Here is a 10,111-nt window from a genome sequence, read left to right as displayed (position 1 = left end):
ATGCTTTGATCCAACGGATCTGAACAAGGCTATCAAACAAGATGTGATTGATGTTTTTGTACAAGTGATAGTTACATTTATACACATAAAACAATCCTAATCCTACAAATACATAAAGTCCTACCCAAGGACCCAAACACAGACCTCAGCCATGTGGAGATCTATTGTCAGGATCTTGAAATAGCAATATTGACCCAACTCCAATGATCATTTTTTGGCTGATAGATATGCCAACACCCGGAATGTATTGATACCATATCCCCAGTAATGCTCCTCAGGCCTGACAAGCACACTGTTGGTCGTAGGAAGCATCAGACACAGAAACGGTAACAACATCCTTCTTTCTGTTCACTCAGTCTTTGGTGCTGTGGGTCAGTGGATGTGCGATGCGCGGATCCAGCAATCTCATTCTGTCACTCAGATGGCACAGTCAGTAGTTAGTGGCACTTGATATGGTCCCTCCCAGCAGGATTGCAACGTCTGGCAGGGCATCTCTTCTTCACCTACACCCACTCGCCAGGTATCCGGTCGTGTCTTCCCTCTACTGGAGGTCCCCAAGCGTCCAGCACCTGTTCACGAGCCCTGTGCACCGCTTCAGTTAACAAACCTACAATACTGTAATAGAGAGTTAGTAAATTCAACAGTCCGTTAGCCAGACTTGGCCTCCAGGGAGCTTCTTTGGCTGCCCGTGATGATCTCAAATGGGCTCAGTCTCACAGTTCCGTTTGCTCCAGCCCGCAAACTGCACAGGACCACAGGTAGAGCATCTACCCACGCTGTTCCTTCGGTTGATATTTCCTTAGTTGGTCTTTCAGACTGTGGGTGATGGGGACAATGTGACTTCCAACTTACCCCTAGTGAGGCAATTACAGCCTGGCACACCTTCCCAGTGAAGTATGCCCCAAGATCAGTATCCAAGAGGCAAGGCAGTCCGCACCACTGGATCATCTTTGTCATACACTTGGGTATCCACCTGCCCACACCCCATCATCATACAACCCCATATTCTTTACACGTTTTCTTACCACTATTAAACATGTATTAAAGGCCTCAACCTGAATTCTCCCTTTTCCCCAGTATAGGTTTCACAGGGGTCTCAGACTCCTGCTCTCCCAGTGTCGCTTGCCTGGCATCTGCACGGTTGTTACCTTGAGTTACTGGAACTCTTTATTTATTGTGTTATTTACACCTTACTACAGCTACTTCAGTTGGCAGCTGTAAAACTACAAATCAGTTCAGAGACGAGCCCAGTATTCTTCACTGGAGTCCCTGCCGTGGTGAGAGAATCCTATTTCTCCATAGCCATCCAGAATTGTGGCCTACCTGCAACAAATACATACATTATATACATAAACAGTAACCCTTTAACATCATTCTTTTTACAATCTTCCATCAGTGCTCTTAACTGGCTTGCTGCGCTGAGGCAGTGGGGGGGCATTTTTCCGATTGTTAGCACCTCGAATTCTGTTGTAATGGCTCAGCCTGTTCTCTGTTTTCCCTCATGCATCAGAGAGGACCCATCAGTAAACAGTATTACATTTGCTTAAATTTTCACGGTCCCCCACCCTTTGGTTACAGCATCTAATGGTCCAAAATCATATCCCACTGGGCGGTGCCTACCTTCATGCCCCTGCGTCAGCACAGCTGCCCAGAACCCTTTTTCCACACTTACATACAAAGGAATAGTTGATCCATCTGAGGAAACCCCAGTCTCAGCACCTGTAAGAGAGCTTGTTTCAAATTATTACAGGCGGCTTTTGCTGCTGGAACCAAGGTAATCTTGTCCTTGTAGTGCACTCCCCCCTTAAGCAGACCCCTTAAGTTGTGCTCGCCCCGTAAAAACATTGCACCCAGGCCCTGTTAAAATTACACAATGCTAGACACAAAAGGGCCTTATCATAACTGCTTAATATTAGACACTCTAAACCTGAAGCAGCTCAGACTTGTGGGTTTCCTCGTCAGGGGAAGCACTCAGAATACCATCTACATACTGAGTGATCACAGTCAGTTGAAGCCACGTGATACCCTGTTCTGGATAGTCATTCTTTGTAATGCATAATATTCCAACCCAATAGATCTGGGATAAAACCACCCACATTCGCGTGATAAGTGCACATGAATGTTAAAATCTGGTACTCAGCAAGTAAAACTTGCTGCCCCAATACTCCTGTGGCCTCCTGCCATCTCCCCATATACATTACTCTATAGCACACTGTTGAACAGAGGAGTGAAACAAGCATGACAGTAGTGCTCCAGTATCCCATAACAGAGAAACTGACACCCCATTTACAGTACATTTTAGGTTTAACTCCTTTTCTGCACTGGACTGGGACAGACTTGGGGAGGCTACAAGGGATTTACAGGATCTAATCATTAGGTAAACAGATCTTCTCACAAGACTGTTTATTCTCCCCAGTCTTGATTCTAAATCTACAGCGTTTCAGCATGTCTGGTTTCGAGACATTCGAATAAATCCAACTTGTTTCTACTGTTACAACTAATTGTATATACATATAAAAACTGTTTATCTAACTCCTTTTACGTCCACCTGTACTGTACCTGTATTGTACTTATACGTTTCAGACGCACTTATAGTCCAGCTGGCAAAACACACTCGCACCGTCATTAAGTATACCAAAACTCACAGTTACACACATACAGGCACACAAATTAATAAAACACACATACACATCGAGAATATATTTTTCTCTTCGTACTACAATGTGCTGTATTCTTGTTTCACTTCTACATGAATCCTTTTAATTCCTGAAGTGCACTCCAGGTTCGCTGCATTCCTAATTTCGGATGCGTACTTCTTTAGCCCACCGGTCAATATCTTGCGGTTTTGGATTTGACCGTATGGGGGAATCAGGGAAGGTAGGTGCGAGTGCGGACCCCCTCGAAGGGGTGCGAGACAGTTAGAGTGACGCTGTCATCAACAGCGCCAGCCCCGGCTACATCAAGTCCTTTCCCACTTCGGGTGAGAGTACAGGTCTGCGGCCGTCCTCCCTTTAAGAGGGGAGTCCCTGTTCCATCTCTATCACACTCGTACCAGGTGTCATACCACTCAGACCCCCCGTCTCCATATGGTCACTGTGGGAATTGATCCCAATTATTTTCATTTCCTGCCTGTCTCTTCCCCTATGGGAGAGCAGGATATAATTTAGTTGACGGATGTAACACATAAACTGGAGCAGTGCGACCAGAAACTAATTCCTCCTTTAGTTTCTGATTCTCCTGCACTGCCTTTTTTTCCGCTTGTTCATACTCTTTTGTAGTGAGTAAAGTATCTTTTCTTTCGGGTTTTTGTTTTTCCCGTAAACACACTTTTAAGAAGTCACATCCCAATTTCTTTTTTTTTCTCTCATGTATCTGCCATCACTGGTGCCGGCCGTGCACCAGGGTGGCAGCTACATGCTTGTGCTTTTCCCAATCAATACGCATATGCTTTCTTTACAGGCGTCTTCGCCCCAGACTCCCTCTGACAAACTCAGTTTTTCCCATATTTTTCTCCTTCTTTTCCGTCAACTTATACTTTTCCGATATATAAACGGACCCCTCCACCACTTTCTCAAACCATCAGTTAGCACACATGTTCGGTCTCTTTAAGAGTTTACTTTTATCGTGTGTGAGGTAACAGCTCATACAGTAGGGGGATGCTTTCACTTGAAAATCCTGTGCATTACTGCACTCATGCAGCTAAGGGCGTCTGTTACCTCCAGATCTAAATGCCTCTCAGAGCCTTTAGAGAGGACTTACACCGCACTGCTCACAGGCAAGGAACGAGACCTCGAAAACCCCCTTCCTTGATCAGTAATTAACCATCCCCAGAACGCCAGCCTCGCTGAGCTCAATCAGGGCGATTCTCGGATCTCAGCATCCTTTAGATCCTGCTACTTAGTGCTTTGCTCTTTTATTATGAGGTGTGTTCATGTTAGTGTCATGCGTGTGTATATGTATTTACAAACAAGGAAAACACCAAAAACATACTTATATCTTCTACTTCTCTCCTGTTCCCTTTGAAACAAAAAACCACGCCACGCCAATCCGCTAATCTCAGGACCCCGGGCGCAATTAAGGCCCACACCGATCCTGACCCTCAGAACTCCAGGCGCAATTAAGGCCCACACCAGTCCTGAATTACGTGCATTTAATACACCACTCGGCTTCAGAACCCCGGGCGCAATTAAGGCCCACACCAATCCTGAGCCTCAGAACTCCGGGCGCAATTAAGTCCCACACCAGTCCTGAACTTCAGAACTCCGGGCGCAAATAAGGCCCACACCAGTCCTGAACTTCGTGGTAAAGGTCCAAAACCCGTTCAAAAACTCCACATGCAATTAAGGCATACACCAGTTTCAAACGCCTGTACACAATACCGCGAATCACCGCCTGCCAGACCAAATTCTGGGCTTACAGCAAACTTCCCATTAAATACACCGGTGTCTTCCCCGGGCCAGAGGAATTCAGGACCTCGCGTTTACTCTGTCATCTCAGGCGATTCTAGCAGGGAGAAGAGATTTCCGAATCGGTCAGAGAGAGTCGGGACTTTTTTAAAAAAAGAGGAGTCCTTACCTCTCAAAGTAATGTGAGCGCTGACCGTCTCTCCTGCCGATGGGAAGTTCTGTGTCTTCTGGAGCATCCGCCGACTACGCCAAATTTGTTGTAACAGAAAGAATAAGGTTCTGGATCCCGAGATGAAGTTAAACAGATGAGTTTATTGCATGCAAGGAACAATAAAGCCGTAGTATTGTTTGATGTGCCGGTACAAATTTTTAGGTTATATATATATATCTATCTATAGTCCTTCCTTGCTGCTTCGGACGTCATTCGGTGTTATGGTAAGGGGGGGTCATGGTATTTGGCCAGTTAAGAGACCCTGGCCAAATGGTCAGTTTAAGATTACGCCCCCAGGGGGTTCCTAGTTCGCATCTGGAATCCTTATCAGTTAACCCCCTTTCCTGTCATAAACCCCTGTTGCTTAGAAGTCTAATTTTCAGGCAGAACTGACTTAAGTTAACCCTTTTTACATCTTGTGTCTTACCTCAGACCACACAGGTTTGTTCCATCCCAATCACTGAGGGCAAATCTTTTTAATCTGTTCACAATCACTTTAACACAAATCTTATAGTCTGTACACAAAAGTGTTAACAGCCTCCAATTACTTAAATCGCTAGCTCTCCCTTTCTTATAAAGCAATATTAAAATCCCCGTCCTCATGGTAGTCCCCAAACAGCCCTTTTTAAAAACCTCCTTCAATTATAAAAGAAACAGGTCTTTCAAATCCTCCCAAAAGGTAAGATAAAACTCTGCCGGCAAACCATCTATCCCATTTTTCAAATCTTTCATAACCTCTTTTAATTCAATTAAAGTGAAGGGTGCTTCTATATCCGTCCTGTCTTTCTCTTAGTACTGATGTCACAGCCCCCAAAACTCTTTCGACAGCATCCTCCTCTTTTAAAAAAAAGGTCTTGATAGAATTCTGATGCTGCCTCTAACATCCCAGCCTTGTCGGTCACTACTTGTCCCGACCGGTTCTGTAGTCCCTCCACCACCCTTCTGCTTTGCCTTTTCCGCATACGGCTAAACTGGAATGTAGAACACGTTTCGGAAAACTGCAACTTCTCTATGTACAATTTAAAAAGGTAATGAAGAGCCTCTCTCATGATACCTTCTAAGTCTGTCTTTTTGCTCATTGATCTCTGCCAGATCAACCGGCAGCCCATCATTACAGTTCACGTACAGTCTATTTAATCCCTCCTGTAAAATCCTTCCCTCTTTCCGCTCCTTTCGCTGCCGATCTCTACAATACTTTCTGGTTTCTTCTTGGATCCACCTCTTAACAAGATCCCACCATTTCAAGATAAGAGTCTGCTCCCGTCTGGCATTAATCCAGGACAACAGCTTCTGTCTCTTAAAATCCTTATAGGCAGCCTCATTCAGAATTTCTGTGTTAAGGCGCCATACACCCTTCCCAAAATCAGATCTCCCACCTGTCACTACAACCTCCAACACATCGTGGTCAGAGTGCCAGACAGGTGTCGTCAGCACTCTCTCAATCCCCAAATCCCTGGAGGTGAAAATATAATCCAACCTTTTAGACGCCCCTTTTGCATTCCGCCATGTAGGACCTGCTTTCCCCACTTCAGCTTTCAACGCACTATCAACCAAACCATACTGCACAAGCAGGCTGCGGACATTTTTTACATCTGGGCTGTCTTTCTCCTGAAAATCAATGTTAAAGTCCCTTCCCATGATAATCTTTTTATTTGTCAAATAAAAAGGTGCAAAATTAACATAAAAAGTACAACGTTGAGAAACCACCGCCAGAGCATACACACATATGAACCTATAACTACACTCACTCACTGTCACATCCACACACAGCAGTCTGCCCGGCACCCCAACCTCACCCTGTCCCACCACAAGGTCATGGGACCCAAAAAGGATCCCAACCCCCGAAGAATGCAACCCTCCCACACTCCACCTTGAAGCTCCCCTATCCCACTCCTTTGAAAAGTCCGCCACATCTCTCTCATTCTTCAGATGGACCTCCTGCAAAAAACACACAGTAAAATCCAAAGATTTTAAATAACCAAAAACCGCTGCTCTCTTAACCAGGCTCCTCAAACCTCTCACATTTATAGTGAGTTTTTTCAACATAAGGACTTTGAAAATAAAACCTTCGAAAAAACCTGTCCCTTTACCCTGTATCTTAATGAAACTGAGAAGCGTACATACACTTCCCTCACAGTCTGTTCATCCCTTCCACAAACACAAAACCCAAACACAGTCCAAAAATAAAAATCGTGGAAAAGGCACACAAAGAAAAAAGCCCTCTGGGACAGGAAAACAGCACCCCTTCCCACCCACTCTCCCAAAACCCCCATAAAAGAAAGGAAAAATGCCATGATCACAAGTGAAACTTAAACCTTTTCATCCCATTTGCTCAAAACGTCCATCGCTGCAATGTAAGCATCCCGGACTAACTTCTTGAGGCCCACTCACTAACAATTTCGTAATCCTCCTCACATTCCCTTCATGTTCAAAACTCACCCCCGGGAACACTCTTGGTATATTTTTCAACCCCCGAGCCCGACTTGGTAACCGCACATTACCATTTACCCACTCACACCTCCTTAAGAAGCCAGGCGAGGCCTCCAACTCCTTCATAAACTTTCCATCCTTCTTAAATACTCCCTCAGCAAACGCCGCTTTCGCCTTCCCCGCGTTTCCTCTCCACTGCCGCTTGATATCAGAAAAAAGGCACTTCTGGGACCCAATTTCTGTGTGAGTTTTCCCATTGACTTGGAAACGTTTCACTTCAGAGCCTGCAGTCACACACTTATACTGAATGCCTTTCCGGTGGATCTCCTGATCTGCAAAACCAGGAGGCCATTGTACTTTTTTTGCTCCTCTCATCCCACTTACAGAGCTCAACAAAATCCCTGAGGAGCTCAGAGTCAAGCCAAAGACCCTCCTCTCTCTCCTTCTTCAGCTCTACCAGAGCCCCCACACCTTTGGTGGATACTAGGATACTGTTGCTTTCTCTGTGCTCTGTTTCTGGAATACAAGAGGCCCTGGAAGACCCCACAGAGCCGCCTGACCTTCACAGGCTCTTGCTCCGCTTCGTGGTCCGCTTTGATGTGGACGGACCTTCATCCTCATCTTCCTCCGCATGCTCTCCCCAACTGAGGTCCTGGGCACAGCACGCCGCCTGCCCCACCTCCGCCATCGCTGCTTTCAAAAAGCCCAGTCCAGGCGTCTCCGAGCTCTCCAAAAGCTCATCACTCTCTATCTGATAGACGTCCTCCACCACAATTTGCATATGCAAAGATGGCCTCGCCCCTTCGCCTGCAACTCCCTGCACATCCCCTTCATGCGGTTCCCAGGCCTTCCCCTTCTCCTTGCCTTCCGCAAAAGGGGTTGTGCTCTGCGCTTTCTCTTGAAAACCGTCTTTCGCAGACTTTTCTCCTTTTCCAGCCTTTTCTTCCGCTGGTCTTTCACAAACAGCAATGCTTCTACTGCCAGAAGCCTCAGCTGCGTCCATTAGCCTGTGCTCGTTACGAGCTGCACCTGGCCAGGCCTCTCCTGATCCATGCACCACCTCTGAAAAACTTCTCTTACTCAAAGGGCAGTCCCTGAAAACATGCCCCTCACCTCCACACAAGTTATACTTAATTTCTTCAGTACATTCCAATGTAAAATGTCCCACTCCTTCGCACCGTCTGGAAACTCGCTCTCTACAGTCCACCACATTATGGCCTTCTTTCCTACACCACCTGCACACCAAAGGCTGTCCGTAGCAATACAAGTAGCCTCGGTTAGGCCCAATTTCAAAAGTAGCAGATGGGTGCAATAGGCCGTCAGGGGCTGAACCGTTGGCCCGAAGGTGCACTTTAAAGCGTCTCTTTCCAGTCCAGTAACCCTTTTTATCTAGAATCTTCACCCCTAATCCCTGAATGTCTACAAAACATTTCAAAAAACAAACAATGTCCTCCTCAGGCACATAAGGGTTGAACATCGCCACCGTCAGAGTCTTTAGCTCTCTAGCAAAAAGGGGTTCAACATAATAGGCCACAAAGGGCTTTTCCTCCTTTTTACGATTAACAATGTCCCAAACACCTCGCACTAGGCCCTTTGAAACAGGTGAAACATCAAAACACTTCTTACCCGGGAAGTCCTGCAAACAAAAAACGTCCTCGGGTTCCAGATGCAGAGCCTTGCTGAGCACGTCCTCCTCAAACTCGTCCCTCGACGCCAGTTCTGTCCGTTCTCCATCAGCTCGCAGCACAAAGCGCACGGCGTATCTCACTCGTCCCTCTCTGGATGCAGCTCCTCTCTCCATTTTGATAGAAAAATGGCCGGAAAAATCCGCCACGTAGAAAAAATTTCGAGCAGGCCCCAAAAAAACTTTCGATCCCTCTTCCTCCCCCCTCTGGCCAAGAAACAAGCTGCGGTCAGGCCACACACTTGATCTTAGCCAAAAGGCCGAGAAGCGATGCCCCCCAAACACGCGGGCGTTCCGCTGGCGCACATGTGGCGCAGGCCGACTCCTCTGGAGCCCGGGACCCGCGCAGCCCGGGCCCCTCCCACAGGCAGCAGCTGTGCCCAACCGGCTGCAAGAGAAAGCCGAGCGCCAGCACCTGCGGGCAGAGGCAAGGGGCAGCTCTCTCTCTCGGGAGGAAGGGACGGGGACACGCGCGTGCACACACACACGCCTGCCTGCCGAAAAAAAAGAAAGAAAGGTGGATATACTAAGTTTTTTGGAAGGAAAATGCCCAGCTGTCGAAAGGGGCCCGCCTGCAAGGACGGACACACACACACACACACACACACACACACACACACACACACACAAGCCACGCCTGCCTCTCTGGAAACGTTTTTTGAAGGGAAAACGCACTTGAGCCAAAAAGGGGGCCGGCCTGCTTGCCGAGAGAGTCGAGACGCGGGAAAGTGCACAGAGGGAGCACGGGAACGGAGACGGGGAGGGGGAGGGGGAGAGAGAGACACACGGAGACACACAGATGGACGAGAGACGAGACCGGAGAAGAAGGAGCTCCAGTCCACCTCGCTTGCTTGCTAGCTACGTCTGTCTTTTCATCGCTGAGAGAAGGTGGTGCACCGCTCCCGGAGGTGCTGCAATACCGGGCCGATGCGTGGAGAGGACGGAGCAAGCTCCTGATCCAGCTCCCTGTTCCAAAAATCCGTTTAATATGTGGTCCCCCGATGGGGGACGTATCAGATATTAAACTGATAAGAACAGATTTTTTTTTACATTTTTTATTCTCAAAAAACATATTTACATACTATGTACAAAGAGCTGACATCCAATGAAAACAACACAAACAATACCATCACTCAATTCAAAGTACAGCAATTCAAATTAGGACATATAATGAACAAATAAACCCTTCCACCATTCTTCTGCACATCCAAAACTACCTCACACTTAACACGATACAACAACCTATTGTACAGACCAACCACGCTTACATGCAAATGGTTTTTAACCAAGCCATTTCGTGCCTTCCATAATTCCATTTTGACAAGACTTATCAAGACCCACAACACCAAAGTTGTCTCCTTTTTTAGTCCATACAATATG

The 10,111-nt window shown here is 46.8% G+C and overlaps 1 non-coding gene across 1 annotated transcript; it reads right to left on the bottom strand.

The window, feature by feature from the left end:
* Window positions 1-9,617: 9,617 nt before the first annotated feature.
* Window positions 9,618-9,805, bottom strand: LOC148647675 (U2 spliceosomal RNA). Its single transcript, XR_015926918.1, has one exon. It is a non-coding gene; the product is annotated as a U2 spliceosomal RNA (small nuclear RNA).
* Window positions 9,806-10,111: the final 306 nt, after the last annotated feature.

The sequence above is a fragment of the Lepisosteus platostomus genome, chromosome 15 (assembly GCF_059453375.1).
Source record: "Lepisosteus platostomus isolate fLepPlt1 chromosome 15, fLepPlt1.hap1, whole genome shotgun sequence".
NCBI classification, from domain to species: domain Eukaryota; kingdom Metazoa; phylum Chordata; class Actinopteri; order Semionotiformes; family Lepisosteidae; genus Lepisosteus; species Lepisosteus platostomus.
Note: the sequence above shows the minus strand (reverse complement) of the source record. Positions and strands in the feature narration are given on the sequence as shown.